The sequence below is a fragment of the Staurois parvus genome, unplaced genomic scaffold (assembly GCF_062004578.1).
Source record: "Staurois parvus isolate SC_StPar_1 unplaced genomic scaffold, SC_StPar_1.0 ptg000715l, whole genome shotgun sequence".
Taxonomy (NCBI): Eukaryota; Metazoa; Chordata; class Amphibia; order Anura; family Ranidae; genus Staurois; species Staurois parvus.
In genome coordinates this window covers 6,384,907-6,398,372 of record NW_028318511.1, presented here as the reverse complement: position 1 = coordinate 6,398,372, position 13,466 = coordinate 6,384,907, and the positions used below count along the sequence as shown (strand labels likewise).

Here is a 13,466-nt window from a genome sequence, read left to right as displayed (position 1 = left end):
AATTCAGAGATTTTATAAAGATTTGTTTACCATGTCTCTGTCTAACCTCAATACAATCCATGTGATCAAATAAAACTTGTTTGTTAAACATTTAAATTACATTACTCCGCTTGGATTTTCTAATAACCACTCTTTGTGAGCAGTGTTGCTCTTGTCATGCTGCTATGTTTTATTTTCATTTTTCTATTGTCTTTGAATCTTGAGAGAAGATGAATAGAAAAGGAAAGCTGTAGTTCACTTAAATGTATACTCCGGGGAAAAAAAAGATTTTTGTACTGTACTACTGTATAAGAGGATATTGAGGGCCCTCAAACATTCCAGAGCATCACATTCCAGAGCACTGGCAGTGAAGGAAAAGCAAAGGCTGCAGGTAAAGTGAGGGATGAAGTAAGTACTGTTTAGCATCTTATTTATCATCCCCATGGCAAAACGTGCAATTAGGCTTTGCAAGGACCAACTACAAAAAGTAAATTTTTTTTTCTTCCCTGGAGTTCCGCTTTAAGCTAAATCAACTGAAAAAGACAATTTGAAGGAACTATAAAATTTAGATAAAGTATTTAATGCTAACAGAGCTGAAATTTCACAGATGGGTGGGAAATGATATGCTCATGATAACTGCCTTGCAGTGAACATATACACAGTAATCAGTATACATAAGTACACCTCTTTTAATCAATGTCTCAATGAACACAAGAACAATTTCCATAATTTTGACAAAACCGAGTTTTACAGAACATTTGTTTAGCTCAGGGGTGGGCAACTGTGGCCCTCCAGCTGTTGTAGAACTACAAGTCCCATGAGGCATTGCAAAACTGACAGTTACAAGCATGACTCCCAAAGGCAGAGGCATGATGGGACTTGCATTTCATCAACAGCTGGAGGGCAGCAGTTTCCCACCCCTGGTTTAGCTCATTACACGAAAGTAAGGTTAATAATAGAAATTAGATTACAAAATCACTTTTACTCAAATTAGTTGATGCAAAAATGAATACACCCCACAACATGAACGATTCCATCTAGTCTTTTGTAGGACCTCCATGATTTGTACGGACAGCTTCAAGTCTTCTAGGCATGGCATGAAAAAGTTGGCGACATATTGCAACATCTATCTTTTTCCATTCTTTAGGAACGACCTCTTTTAGAGCCTGGATGCTGGAAGGAGAGTGATGCACAACTTGTCTCTTCAGAATTCTCAATATGTGCTCCATTGGGTTTCAGATCAGGAGACATACATGGCCACTGAACCACTTTCACCCTATTCTTCTTCAGAAATTCAACAGTGGCCTTAGATGTGTGTTTTGGATCATTGTTATGTTGGAAAAGTGCACAAAGACCAAGGGCACAGAGTGATGTTAGCACCTTCATTTTCAATATAGAGCAATACATCTGTGTATTCATGATACAATCAATGAAATGCAGCCCCTGGCACCAAGCAGCACTCACGCAGCCCCACAAAAGGACACTGCCACCACCATGTTTCACTGTAGACACCATGCATTTTTCTTTGTACTCCTCACCTTTGCGACGCCATACAGTTTTGAAGCCATCAGTTCCAAAAATATGTATCTTGGTCTCATTACTCCAGATTAGAGTCCCAGTAGTGTTCTTTTTCAGCATGGGCCTTGGCAAATTTTAGATGGGCTTTTTTGTGCATTGAATTTAGGAGAGGCTTCCTTTGTGAATGACACCCATGCATGCCATTCCTCTGCAGTGTACACCGTATTATGGCACAGGAAACAATCACCCCAGTTTGGCTTTCTACTTCTTTAGCTAACTGCAGTGAACTTGCATGGTGATTTTCTTCAACCATTCTCATCAGAAGATGCTCCTGTCAAGGTGTTAACTTCTGTGCATAGCCTGGAGGGTTCTGTGAGATGGTTGCAGTTCCATCTTTGTTAAATTTTTATATCATTTTCCTACAGTATTCTAAGTAAAGTTTTGCTAATCTTCTTGTAGCCTTCACCTTTTTTGTGTAAAGAAATAATTTTCTTTCTCTGACCTTATGACATTTCTCTTCCATGTGGTGCCATTGCTGACAGCATAAAATTGAAGGGGTTTTCTTTGTTAAGTAATGCCCTTTTATCATTAACTGTCTGCTGGACGCCTGTTTAATGCATAATTAGACTCACCTGTAGTTGAATTCTTATTATTTAAGATTTTGTTGTCTAAAATTCAGCTTTGCTCCTAAGACTTTCATTGGGGTGTATTTATGTTCGCAATGTGGTCTTGAATGAATTTGTTAGGAAAAATACTTTTTTGTGTGTGCAAATTAACAAATTTTGTTTGCAATCAATGGCCCGCATTTGTGGGAGTATTTTATAGTATAGTATCCCATAGAAACTGTTGATTCTGAAAGTAAAGGTTTTCTGACAAAATTGTTGGGGTGTACTCATTTATGCTGAGAACTGTATATATAAATATATATATATATTGTATATGCTTATTGTCAAATCAATCGCTACACTTACAAAGTGCATTGGCGGGTTATGTGTTTGCGGGATTGAGTCCTGTGTAATATACATTTAAATGTCCATTCTTCAATAGGAAATTAAGGGTGGGGGATTTATTAAAACTAGAGAACACAGAATCTGGTGCAGCTGTGCAGAGTAACCAATCAACTTCTGGTTTTATTGTCAAAGTTTAATTTAAAAAAGGTGCAGTTAAAAGCTGATTGGTTATTATTCACGGCTGCACCAGATTCTATGTGATCCGGTTTTAGTAAACCCCCACCTCCCCTCCCAAGGTCTCAGTAACATTCACCATGTTGCAGCTGCTCCAAACTGCCTTTGGACTTTGCCCATTTGAAGATGGTGGGGTTGATTTACTAAACGCAAATCAGCTGTTCAGTTTGTAAGGAAGTTTTCCCAGAGCTTAGTAGCTTTGCTGACTTCCATGATCCAATCATGTGCATGCAAAAATACTGGTTTTGTTTATTTTCCTTGCACGTGATTGGGTATTCTTTGCAAAGTGACAGTTTGCCACATTCACTGAGGTCTGGGGCAAATACCCATGCAAAGTGCAACTTTCCTTGCAAAATGAACATCACACTGTATTTGCTCTTAGTAAATTAACCCAGATGAATCACTGATTTTGCTGAAATGTGTTGCTAATTCCTGTTGAAGAACCTTTTGTGTTTGTTTATCAGTACACACATTTGCTTTCAACAACATTCACCCTCTTCAGCCAACACCAATGACATTTACAACTTCTATAACTGTGCAGGGCAAATGCAGATAAGTGGAGACAGGAGAATGTGCTTAGGTACGTCTGCTGATTTTAAATAAGCCGCCTCTGTCCAAACAGAAAGCTGTCCCTAGCATTTTACTGCAAAACATTGGTAGGTATAGCAATTCTAGATACATGAAACATCTCTGACTTTATGGCAACTGAATACCTGCAAACATTCCTAATAAAATGTTCCTCTTATGGCATAACAGTGAATGAATTAATGAAACCCACCTGGCAACTTGTTACCTCAATGTATTTATTGTAGCATAATTCTTCCCAGGACACTTACAAAAGTATACTGTAAACAATTTTGTGTTATAAACAGTTTTAGTTACAGAAATGTGGCTTCCACATATATTCCACATAAATAGGTGAAAGCCAAATTGCTACATCAAAGCCATTGATGAGGTAGTGTGGCTTCTACGTGTTTTCAAATGTTGTGCAACTAAAACCTCTATTTTTTAATACAAATTGTTAGCGTAGCGTATTTATTTACTTGTAGGTTGGCTAGTGAGTATACTGGAAAAAATAGGTTTGTTTGCTGTGTGCAAAGACCTTCATGCTGCATTAGGCTAGGCTCAGACTAGAATGCAGTGTGGGAAACCCAGGTGTTCAAAACGCACTGCAGTTGTGTCCTGCAGCAGCTGTCAATGTTAAAGCAGAACTCCGAGGAAAAACGTTTCCCTATGCAGTGGGGCATTGAATGGGTTAACTGCTTGTTTTTGTCTATGGGATTAAAGAACTAAAATATATTCACCTAATCCACCAATTCTCCCTGCGCAACACCAGTCCCTGCAACTCCCGCTAACCCCCCTCCCCACAGTCTAGTGCATTGGACTGTCATCACGCCCATAGACCAGCTCTGGATATGAGGACGACAGGAACAGTGCACAGCTGGACGTAGGGAAGTGCTGTTTTCCAGAGGATCGTAGGATCGGGTGAGTATAGGCTCTGTGTTCACCCCAGAGATGGGAAATTTTTATCCCAGAGTTCTACTTTAAGTTAACGACACCCTAAACGCAGGTCACAAATTCAGTGCATTTGCTTGCACTGGGTCACATGTTAATGTACCATCTGGTTGCAGTGTGTTTTCAAAAGTAGTGCATGCACTGCTTTTTGTGTGATGCAGTGTGATTTGAGACTATTCAAAACAAATGGGTTTGAATGGGTGTGAATTGAACAGGAATGTGGACTGCGTTCCTGTGCGAATCATGGTGTAAACTGAGCCTTAACACTGTATTGTTTTGTAAGCGCGCGCAAAATTGTGTTTCTAAGCACATGCTACGTGCATAGAGCATCCCATTCATTTCAAAGGGCTGCCCTATGCATGACAAACACAGCCAAGTAGCTCATGCATGGTTTTTCAGCTTCGAGTGTTGCAAAAAAGCATGTTAGTTTTACTTCAGCTGGGGTGCCATTAACAATAAATGGCACCACAAGCACAACATGCATTTTTTGTGCATGTTCACTAAACACTATAGTGTAAATACAGCCTCAATGTGCAACCTACTATAAAGGTTACTTATAAACTTATATTTATTATAACATCTCTCTCATTCTGGAATCATGGCACTCCTTTGGCATTTGGCATCCTTGTAGTAATTGTTCATTTATTTAATGCTGAACTTATGTGTTGTAAGGGGGACACATAAACAGGTGAAGCAAAAGGTAAGTGGCAGAAAAAAGCATACTAAATGTAGTATAATATGACCTTTTTTCTGTGATTATTCCTTTTGATTTCACTACTTTTGGTTGGTAAATCCTGGCAATACATGGTATTTTTATTACTTCAATAAAGTACCCATGGAATCCCATTTCAAAATATGGGGCTGGTTTTATATATACTGTGTGTATGTACTGTATGTGTTCATACTGTGTACAGTATATATACTGTGTATATGTTTACGTGTGTGTGTTTATTTTTTGAAGATGATATCAAACTAGACAACGTTGCCATATGCATTACTGATAGAAGAAAACTGCATACATACAATAACTTGTGACAAAATTAAACTTCATACCAACAACTGAATAACTTTATTCTGCAAAGTAAACGGAAATGGTCACAGTATAAAATGTCATGTTATAACATCAGCAATGTAATAGCAATACAAACAATAATTACATTTGTCAATCTAATTGAAATTATAAAATAAATATATACCTTAATCACACATTCTAAACTTGCTCCAGATTTAACTTGATTCAATGTGCAGTATTTAGACTACATTGTTACGAAGAGAGTGTTTCACAACTCGCACGGAGAAAACAGACAGTGATATAGACAGAATTTTGTTTACAGTGACCCACAGATGTCTGTAACCAAATGAAGTTTTCTGCCAAATGTTCAGTTTATATAACTGCTACATGATACTGGATCATCCAAGATAAAATAGGTTAATTCATCGGTAATACATTTCCCTGGCATATTCCCAGTAAGTAATTTCCTACCTTTATAGAATCCTGGGAGATTTCAGACTTCTACATGTTCCAGTAAACATGAAAATAGATTGACCGAGAACCAAATAGGATTCTGAATGTGGTCCTGAAGATAGTCTGCAAAGAGATAGAAGACTGCTGCAAATGTGAAGGAAATGTGTTTTTTTTTCTTTTGTGGACGGAAGAAAGAGTTCATCATCTCAGAGTTTAATGCCAGAGCACTGAACGGAAGGGGTCAGTCACAGATCCAAAATAGGAACTTCAAAAGAGTCTCTAATTGTTTTCTGCTTTTAAGCACAAGGATAAGTGTCTGTTAACAGCAATACCATTATAATGAGAAAGTCACTCCTTCCAACATAAGCAACAGTGAAAATTACTGGAATACCAATTGAACATTCTGCTTGTGAAGAGTACTGCCAACATCTTTATTTGTCCTAAAATACGCAAAATATCTAAAAAGTACAGTGGCTCGCCTGGACTGGGGTTCTAGAAATTATGGATTATTACTAATGTCAGACCATGAATTTATTAATAATGGGGCCCTTTTATAAAACTACAACAAATAAGAAACTGTTACCCATTAGTGATTAGCTAAAAAACAAAGTTTGGTTCACTGGATATTCGCTAAACATTGTCAGTAAGAGCAGAACAATGTCGTTTTTTCTGGCTTCTTTCAAGCTCAAATAGTCATGGAGGGACATGTACCAAAGCATGGGCAGTAAGTGCTGCTGTATGTCTGACAACCTGGAGAGGGCACTGTGTCACTTTTCCAGGCTGGAAGGAACTCACAGGGGATGAAATGTATCTCCTCTCACGGGCACCAGGCAGCCACCCTGGGGAGGAAATGTATGGTGTGGGTGGATTTGGGGTGGTTGATTGTGTTTTAAAGTACTATTCAGAGATAAAAAACACAATTCCTTACCATAGCAGGCCACATGCCTTTAACAATAGGAGGACCCCCCTTTGCAAGACATCTTGCCCCATGTTCAGCTGGGCTTACTGGAACCTGGAGGCCCCCTTTAAGATTAGGGGGCCCCCAGATATTCAGCCCACTATTTAAGTGAACTACTAAGGGTACCCCTTTATGCTCATTCACAAAATAATAATGTTAATAATAATTGCACAGTAAATAAACACACACATTTATTTAACCATTTAAACTCCAGAAGACTTTACCCCTTTCATGACCAAGGCTTTTTTTTTGCTATTCGGCACTGTGCTACTTTAACTGGCAATTGCGTGGTCATGCAATGCTGTACCCAAATGAAATTTTTATAATTTTTTCATACAAATAGAACTTTCTTTTGGTGGTATTTGATAATCACTGGGTTTTTAATTTTTCATTACATAAATAAAAGAAAGACTGAACATTTTGAAAAGAAATAATATTTCTTACTTTCTGCTATAAAACATATCCAGTAAAAAAACGTCTGCTACATGTCTTTGGTAAAAAGAAAATCTCAATAAGTGTATATTGTTTAGTTTGTGTGAAAGTTATAGCGTCTACAAACTATGGTATATATAATGGAATTTTAATTAATTTATTTATTTTATACTAGTAATAGCAGTAGTCAGCAATTTATAGTAAGATTGCGATAGTGCGGTGGACATCCTAGCACTAACTGACACTGGGTGGGAACTGACTGACATCTTCAGTGACATTAATACAGTGATCAGTGATAATATTATACGTTGTCACTGTACTAATGATTGCACTAAAAGGTGCGCAAAACTAATATCTCTGTACTGATCAATACAATATGTGTGCGAAAAAATAAGGTTAACTCATATTAAACCAAAAAAAAAAAATGTGCATCAAACAATTTAAAATAGCAGTCCCATAACATATAATTCATTATGCATAACAAAAAAGTAAACGTCAAAGAAAAATATATACAAGTCCAAATTTGAAATCGTAAAAATTATGAAAGTCCACATGTAAGAATACCAAACCACATCACAGACAAGTTTGCCAGTTCCCGCACCAAACAGTAATGATCTCCAAATGATGAGAGATCAACAGCGCAAAAATCATCTAATTGGGGGGCCATCCTTCAGGATACCATTGACTCCACAGTCCTTCACTAATTTTCCAGTGTCAGCACTTCAAAATGATAATGGGTAGGACAAAGAAGAAAAGATCATAGAGTAGTATGCTAAAACGACATGATTTATTAAAAGTAGATATATTCACAGAAGTTAGAGTAACACAGGTAAAACACACCACACCACGGATCAACAGCAGGTGTACAAAATCATATGCCACTGATCTCACCCTACACGCGTTTCGTCTGGTGCAACAGACATCTTCAGGGGATAAAGAAAGGGGTCACTGGCATATAGTAAGTATATATGTATGCTTAAAATTCCATGAAATCCAGCTAAAAACAACTGAAAGAACAAACAAGAAGTAGCATGGTCACCATCTTACTGCATCACTTCCGGCTGGAAATGACAAAACAGGACGTAACAAAACAGGAAGTCCACCTGGACGCCATCTTGCCAAGGACAGGAAGTCATTAAAACACCATCTTACCAATGACCACAACCTACACAATACTAATGGCAATTCAAACCACCAAGAAGTAATAAAAAAGCAAGACAGGAAGTGAGCAAGCCGCCATCTCCCAGAAAGCCTGAACAGAGCCCAATACATACAGTTGTGTTCAAAATAATAGCAGTCAGACATCACTAACCTGATCAATCACTGTTTTTGGTAGAAATTATATTTCTACATGGCAAATAATTTACTAGCAGGTGTAGTAGAGTAATAGAAATCCAACAGACCCAACAGTCATGAAATGCATGCTGCTGATTCTGTGTAATTGAATCACTAATTGAAAGGGGCATGTTCAAAATAATAGCAGTGTGGAGTTCTATTAGTGAGCTCATTCATTCTTTGAAAAACAGGTGGCAATTATTGCCCTTATTTAAGGAAGGAAGGCAGCAAATGTTGTACATGCTGGTTACAGTGCATTTCTCTCTGAAATTCTGAGGAAAATGGGTCGTTCCAGACATTGTTCAGAAGAACAGTGTACCTTGATTAAAAAGTTGATTGGAGAGGGGAAAACATATAAAGAAGTGCAGAAAATGATAGGCTGCTCAGCTAAAATGATCGCAAATGCTTTAAAATGGCAACCAAAACCTGAAAGACATGGAAGAAAGCGAAAAACTACCATTCAAATGGATAGAAGAATAGCGAAAATGGCAAGGACTCAGCCAACAATCAGCTCCAGGAAGATCAAAGAAGGTCTAAAGTTACCTGTGAGTACTGTTACAATTAGAAGACGCCTATGTGAAGCCAAGCTATCTGCAAGAAGCCCCCGCAAAGTCCCACTGTTGAAAAAAAGACATGTGCTGAAGAGGTTACAATTATCCAAAGAGCACATTGACTGGCCTAAAGAGAAATGGCGCAACATTTTGTGGACTGATGAAAGTAAGATTGTTCTTTTTGGGTCTAGTGGCTGGAGACAGTTTGTCAGACGACCCCCAAACACTGAATTCAAGCCACAGTACACTGTGAAGACAGTGAAGCATGGTTGCGCAAGCATCATGATATGGGGATGTTTCTCATACTACGGTGTTGGGCCTATTTATCGCATACCAGGGATCGTGGATCAATTTGAATACATCAGAATACTTGAAGAGGTCATGCTGCCTTATGCTGAAGAGGAAATGCCCTTGAAATGGGTGTTCCAACAAGACAACGACCCCAAACACACCAGTAAACGTGCAACATCTTGGTTCCAGACCAACAAGATCGACGTTATGAAGTGGCCAGCCCAATCCCCGAATCTTAATCCAATAGAAAACTTGTGGGGTGACATCAAAAATGCAGTTTCTGAGGTAAAACCAAGAAATAGAGAAGAACTGTGGAATGTAGTCCAATCATCCTGGGCTGGAATACCTGTTCACAGGTGCCAGAAGTTGGTTGACTCCATGCAACGCAGATGTACAGCAGTTCTCAGAAACAGTGCTTATACAACTAAATATTCATTAAGTGATTCAAAGGAAAGCAAAATCTCCAAACATTTTTCAGTTTATATAGTGAATGTTTGAGTTTGTAAAGAAGAATACAAACACTGCTATTTTTTTGAACAGTCTAATATTCACTTTTCTTCAATTTTTTTAGAGGAAGAACACAAATTTTATATATTTTTCTTCATGTTTTGATTTGGAATAGAATGTGTAGTGTTCCCAATGCATTTGTGTGTATGGAAATAAAAACTATTAGAAGGATTTTGAGCTTTATTCATTTTTTTCAACACACTGCTATTATTTTGAACACAATTGTACAGTATAATAAATGATCACCTACAATAAATAAATAAAAACAAATAATAAATAACAATATATATATATATCATAGTTTGTAGATGCTATAACTTTCACACAAACCTATTTTGTTTACCAAAGAGATATAGCAAAATACATTTTGGCCTAAAGTTATGAAGAAATTAGATTTTCTTGGATATGATTTATAACAGAAATAGAATATATTGGTTTTTTTTCAAAATTTGTATGTTTAGATTGCAAAAAATAAAAAGCCCAGTGGTGATCAAATACCACAAAAAGAATGCTCTATTTGTGTGAAAGAAATTATAAAAATGTCAGAGTATAGTGCTGCATGACTGCTCAATTGCCAGTTAAAGTAACACAATGCTAAATAGAAAAAATGCCCTGGTCATGAAGGGGGTAAAACTTTCTGAGCTGGTTAAGAGCTTATTCACACATGTGCAGTACAGATTTCACTCAGGTTTCACAGCTAATTGACACAGTAGTTGTTCAGTGGTTCAGGTAGGGTTGCCACCTCATCCCTTTAAAACCGAGTACATATTAATTGCACAGGTTCTGAGGCTAATTTAATGCAGATAAGGCACTAGGTGAGTTTATTTACCACCTTAATCAGCCACAGAACCAGTGTAATTGATACGTGTTTGGTTTTAAAGGGATGAGGTGGCAACCCTAGGCTCAGGTCAGGTTTACATCAGGTTTAGGACAGGATCAGGTCAGGATTTTATCCTGTTCACACATGTGCAGTTTAGAAACGGCTCCCATAAAAGTCAATAGCCTGTGACCCGCACCTGAACCGGACCGCACTGCTCAGAAATCGGACTGAATCTGCACTGAATCCGTACTGCCAGTGCAGTATCAGTATTCTGGCAGGATCAACGGGCAGTTAATATGTGTTCACAGTTTCTACAGGAGTCTGTTCAGTTTTCCTGGGTTTTGGAGAAGTCAGTGAAGTTACATTCTCTAAATCCCACTGAAGTCACATTTCTTTCTTGACAGCTTGGAAGAAAAATATTTTGGACTCATTAATTGTACAAGTAAATGAGAAGTAGGGTTCCAGGTGGTAGGTTCTCCACTTTGACAGCTGCAGATCAACTGAAAGGGTTTTCTGCATACAACTTATCAATGTCTAATTAAAATGATCAAGGAGCCATTGCTACATGTGATTCAAATAGATGACATCACAGCCACAAACTCTACACTCAACATTTCCCAAGTGGAGCACAATACCAACTGATAGTAGACACCAATTCTATCACCTTGGAGTAAGAAAGTGGCAATTTAAAAGCCACAAATTCAGTGAAATAAAAAAATTGGATATTGTACCAAAGCAGACGACTCATGACTATCCTTTGAACAACCACATTGAGCACCTCTGCCAATCAAACGACTGACAGGCTTTTTTTTGCACTGACTCTTTCTACCAATTTGTTCACCCACCTGGGAACCCCACAGAACACCCAGGAAGGGAATACCCGAGGCATAGAGAGCGACCACACTGACCCTACATGCAGACAAGTTTTATCCACCCGTGCACTAGGAAGGCCGCATGTTCTCACCTTACTGGGTGACCTCAGCCTCAACAGTTGTTAGTTTATTTTGACTTTTTGTTCCTTCTACTATGGAAGCATTTTAACTTTTTTTTTCAGAATTAATCTACTACATTATAATGGCTCTTCTCCTTCTCTTTCTCGGTGAAAACATTGAGCTTTACCAAAGACCCCTGGTCAGCTCCTCAGGATTCTTTGGTCTGCGATTTACCACCACACGCCAGACCATCATCTGCAACTTATTCAACTAGGTTGTTGAAAGGTACTGAATACTGGAATTGAAGACCACCAATTATCAAGGATTCCAAATTTTATAGTTGTTAATGCATGGTATTACTGTGAAAGCATACACTCCACAGTTGACATTATTATTCAATATGTAAAATGCCACTTTCAATGTAATTATAGAGGGAAACCCTGAAAAAAAATGCAGATCTGAATAATTTTTTTTCACAACATTTTGTTTTCTTGGTTTCCGTTGACTGAGAGGACTTGATGTCATCTACAGCTATATTATGTGTCACCCCCTTTCACCCACCTACAAGCTGGAATTAAACAGAATATGTGATACAGGAACATTATTAGGCTAGTATAAAATATCACTTAAAGCTCTCTACTCTCTACAAAAAAAAGAAAAGAAAAAAGACTTAGAGTCCCTTTACATCTATGCTTTTTGTGAATGCACATTAAATGTGTTGCGGTGCCATTCATTTTGATTGGCACCCCAATGCACTAAGGTAAGGTACATCAGTTGCAGCATCCTGCAATGCATGGCAACATACCATAGTGAGCTGCATTAAAAGTTTGTGGCATATCTTATTTTTTGAACATCTTGGTGCATTGGTAGCCCATTGATTTCTCTGAGCTGTCTTGATGCAAAGCATGTTAATGCACAACTGTAAAGTGGCCCTTAACCACTTTCCGTCCGGCCCATGTAGATAAACAGCCGGACGAGAGCGCTGCTAATACGGGTGGACGTTTATACATGTCCCCCCGCATCCATTCCCTGTGCGCGCTTCCGGAGGACACAGGGGAACACAGGTCGCTGTACAGGACCTCTGTGTGAGGTCCCAATTTATGTGATCACTGATTGGCCAATCAGTGATCACATGAATAGTAGTGAACAAGATGTCACTTCCTGACATCATTGCTTACTACATCTGAAATCAGTGAATGATCACAGAGGTCACATGGTACAAGGCTATTCACAACAGCCTTGTACCATTTGACAAGATGTGACCAATCACAGCTCTCACAGTATTTCTCAATGGCTGCAAGAATGCAGCCAGAGAGAAGGAGAAATGATTGCTTTTACAGCTTTTATGGGTGTAAAAGCAATCAGTGTAAAAAAAGAAAAAAAAAATCTTCATCACCCCATACAAGTAGTACAGTGTCACCATGAATTCAACTTAGTTGATGCTGCTGTGGCAAAAAGGCCAGAAGTAATTTGTGCATTTGTGTTTGGTTTAAGGTACATCTTGTCTAGGACAAGGCCACTTTTCGTTTTCTTCCTTTAAACCCTGGGTGTACATCATCTCCCTAGGTATGAATTAACTAATGGTGAACCAATCTGCACTGACTTATTAGTGATACTGTAGTACAGTAGTGTTTCAGGAGATGACAATGCTGATCTTGGGAAATGTATAGCTAAAGCTTTTTATTGTTTTGGATCTCTAAAATCTCTAATCAGTAGGGGGTTTGCCCCTCTAAGAAAGTTGACACCAGAACAGGTATCCTCATTGGAAGATTTCCTCTCACTTCTTCCTCTGCTGAGAGCTCTACAATTTTAGATATCCCAACACTATTTTCTCACTGACTGTAGTAAGCAGGACAAATAAAAAGGTCAAATGTACCTGGTGGGGACAGCAATAAATACCTAGCAGAGTTTCTAATCCCACCTTACTCTTTGGGCTGTCTTTCAGGTCTATCGGATAGGCATTCAAGTGGCCAACAGCT

General features: G+C 38.3%; 1 protein-coding gene across 9 annotated transcripts in view; it reads right to left on the bottom strand.

Annotated features, from left to right (window-relative positions):
* Positions 1-13,466, bottom strand: part of TSPAN4 (tetraspanin 4) — a 1,204,586-nt gene that overhangs the window by 1,024,347 nt on the left and 166,773 nt on the right. For 7 of the 9 annotated variants that reach the window (XM_089653563.1, XM_089653565.1, XM_089653562.1 and 4 more), the window contains exon 3: positions 5,680-5,784. The exons of the other annotated variants lie outside the window; for them this stretch is intronic. The gene's annotated coding sequence lies outside the window, so the exon portion shown is untranslated. The remainder of the gene's footprint in view (positions 1-5,679; positions 5,785-13,466) is intronic. 9 annotated transcript variants of the gene reach the window in all.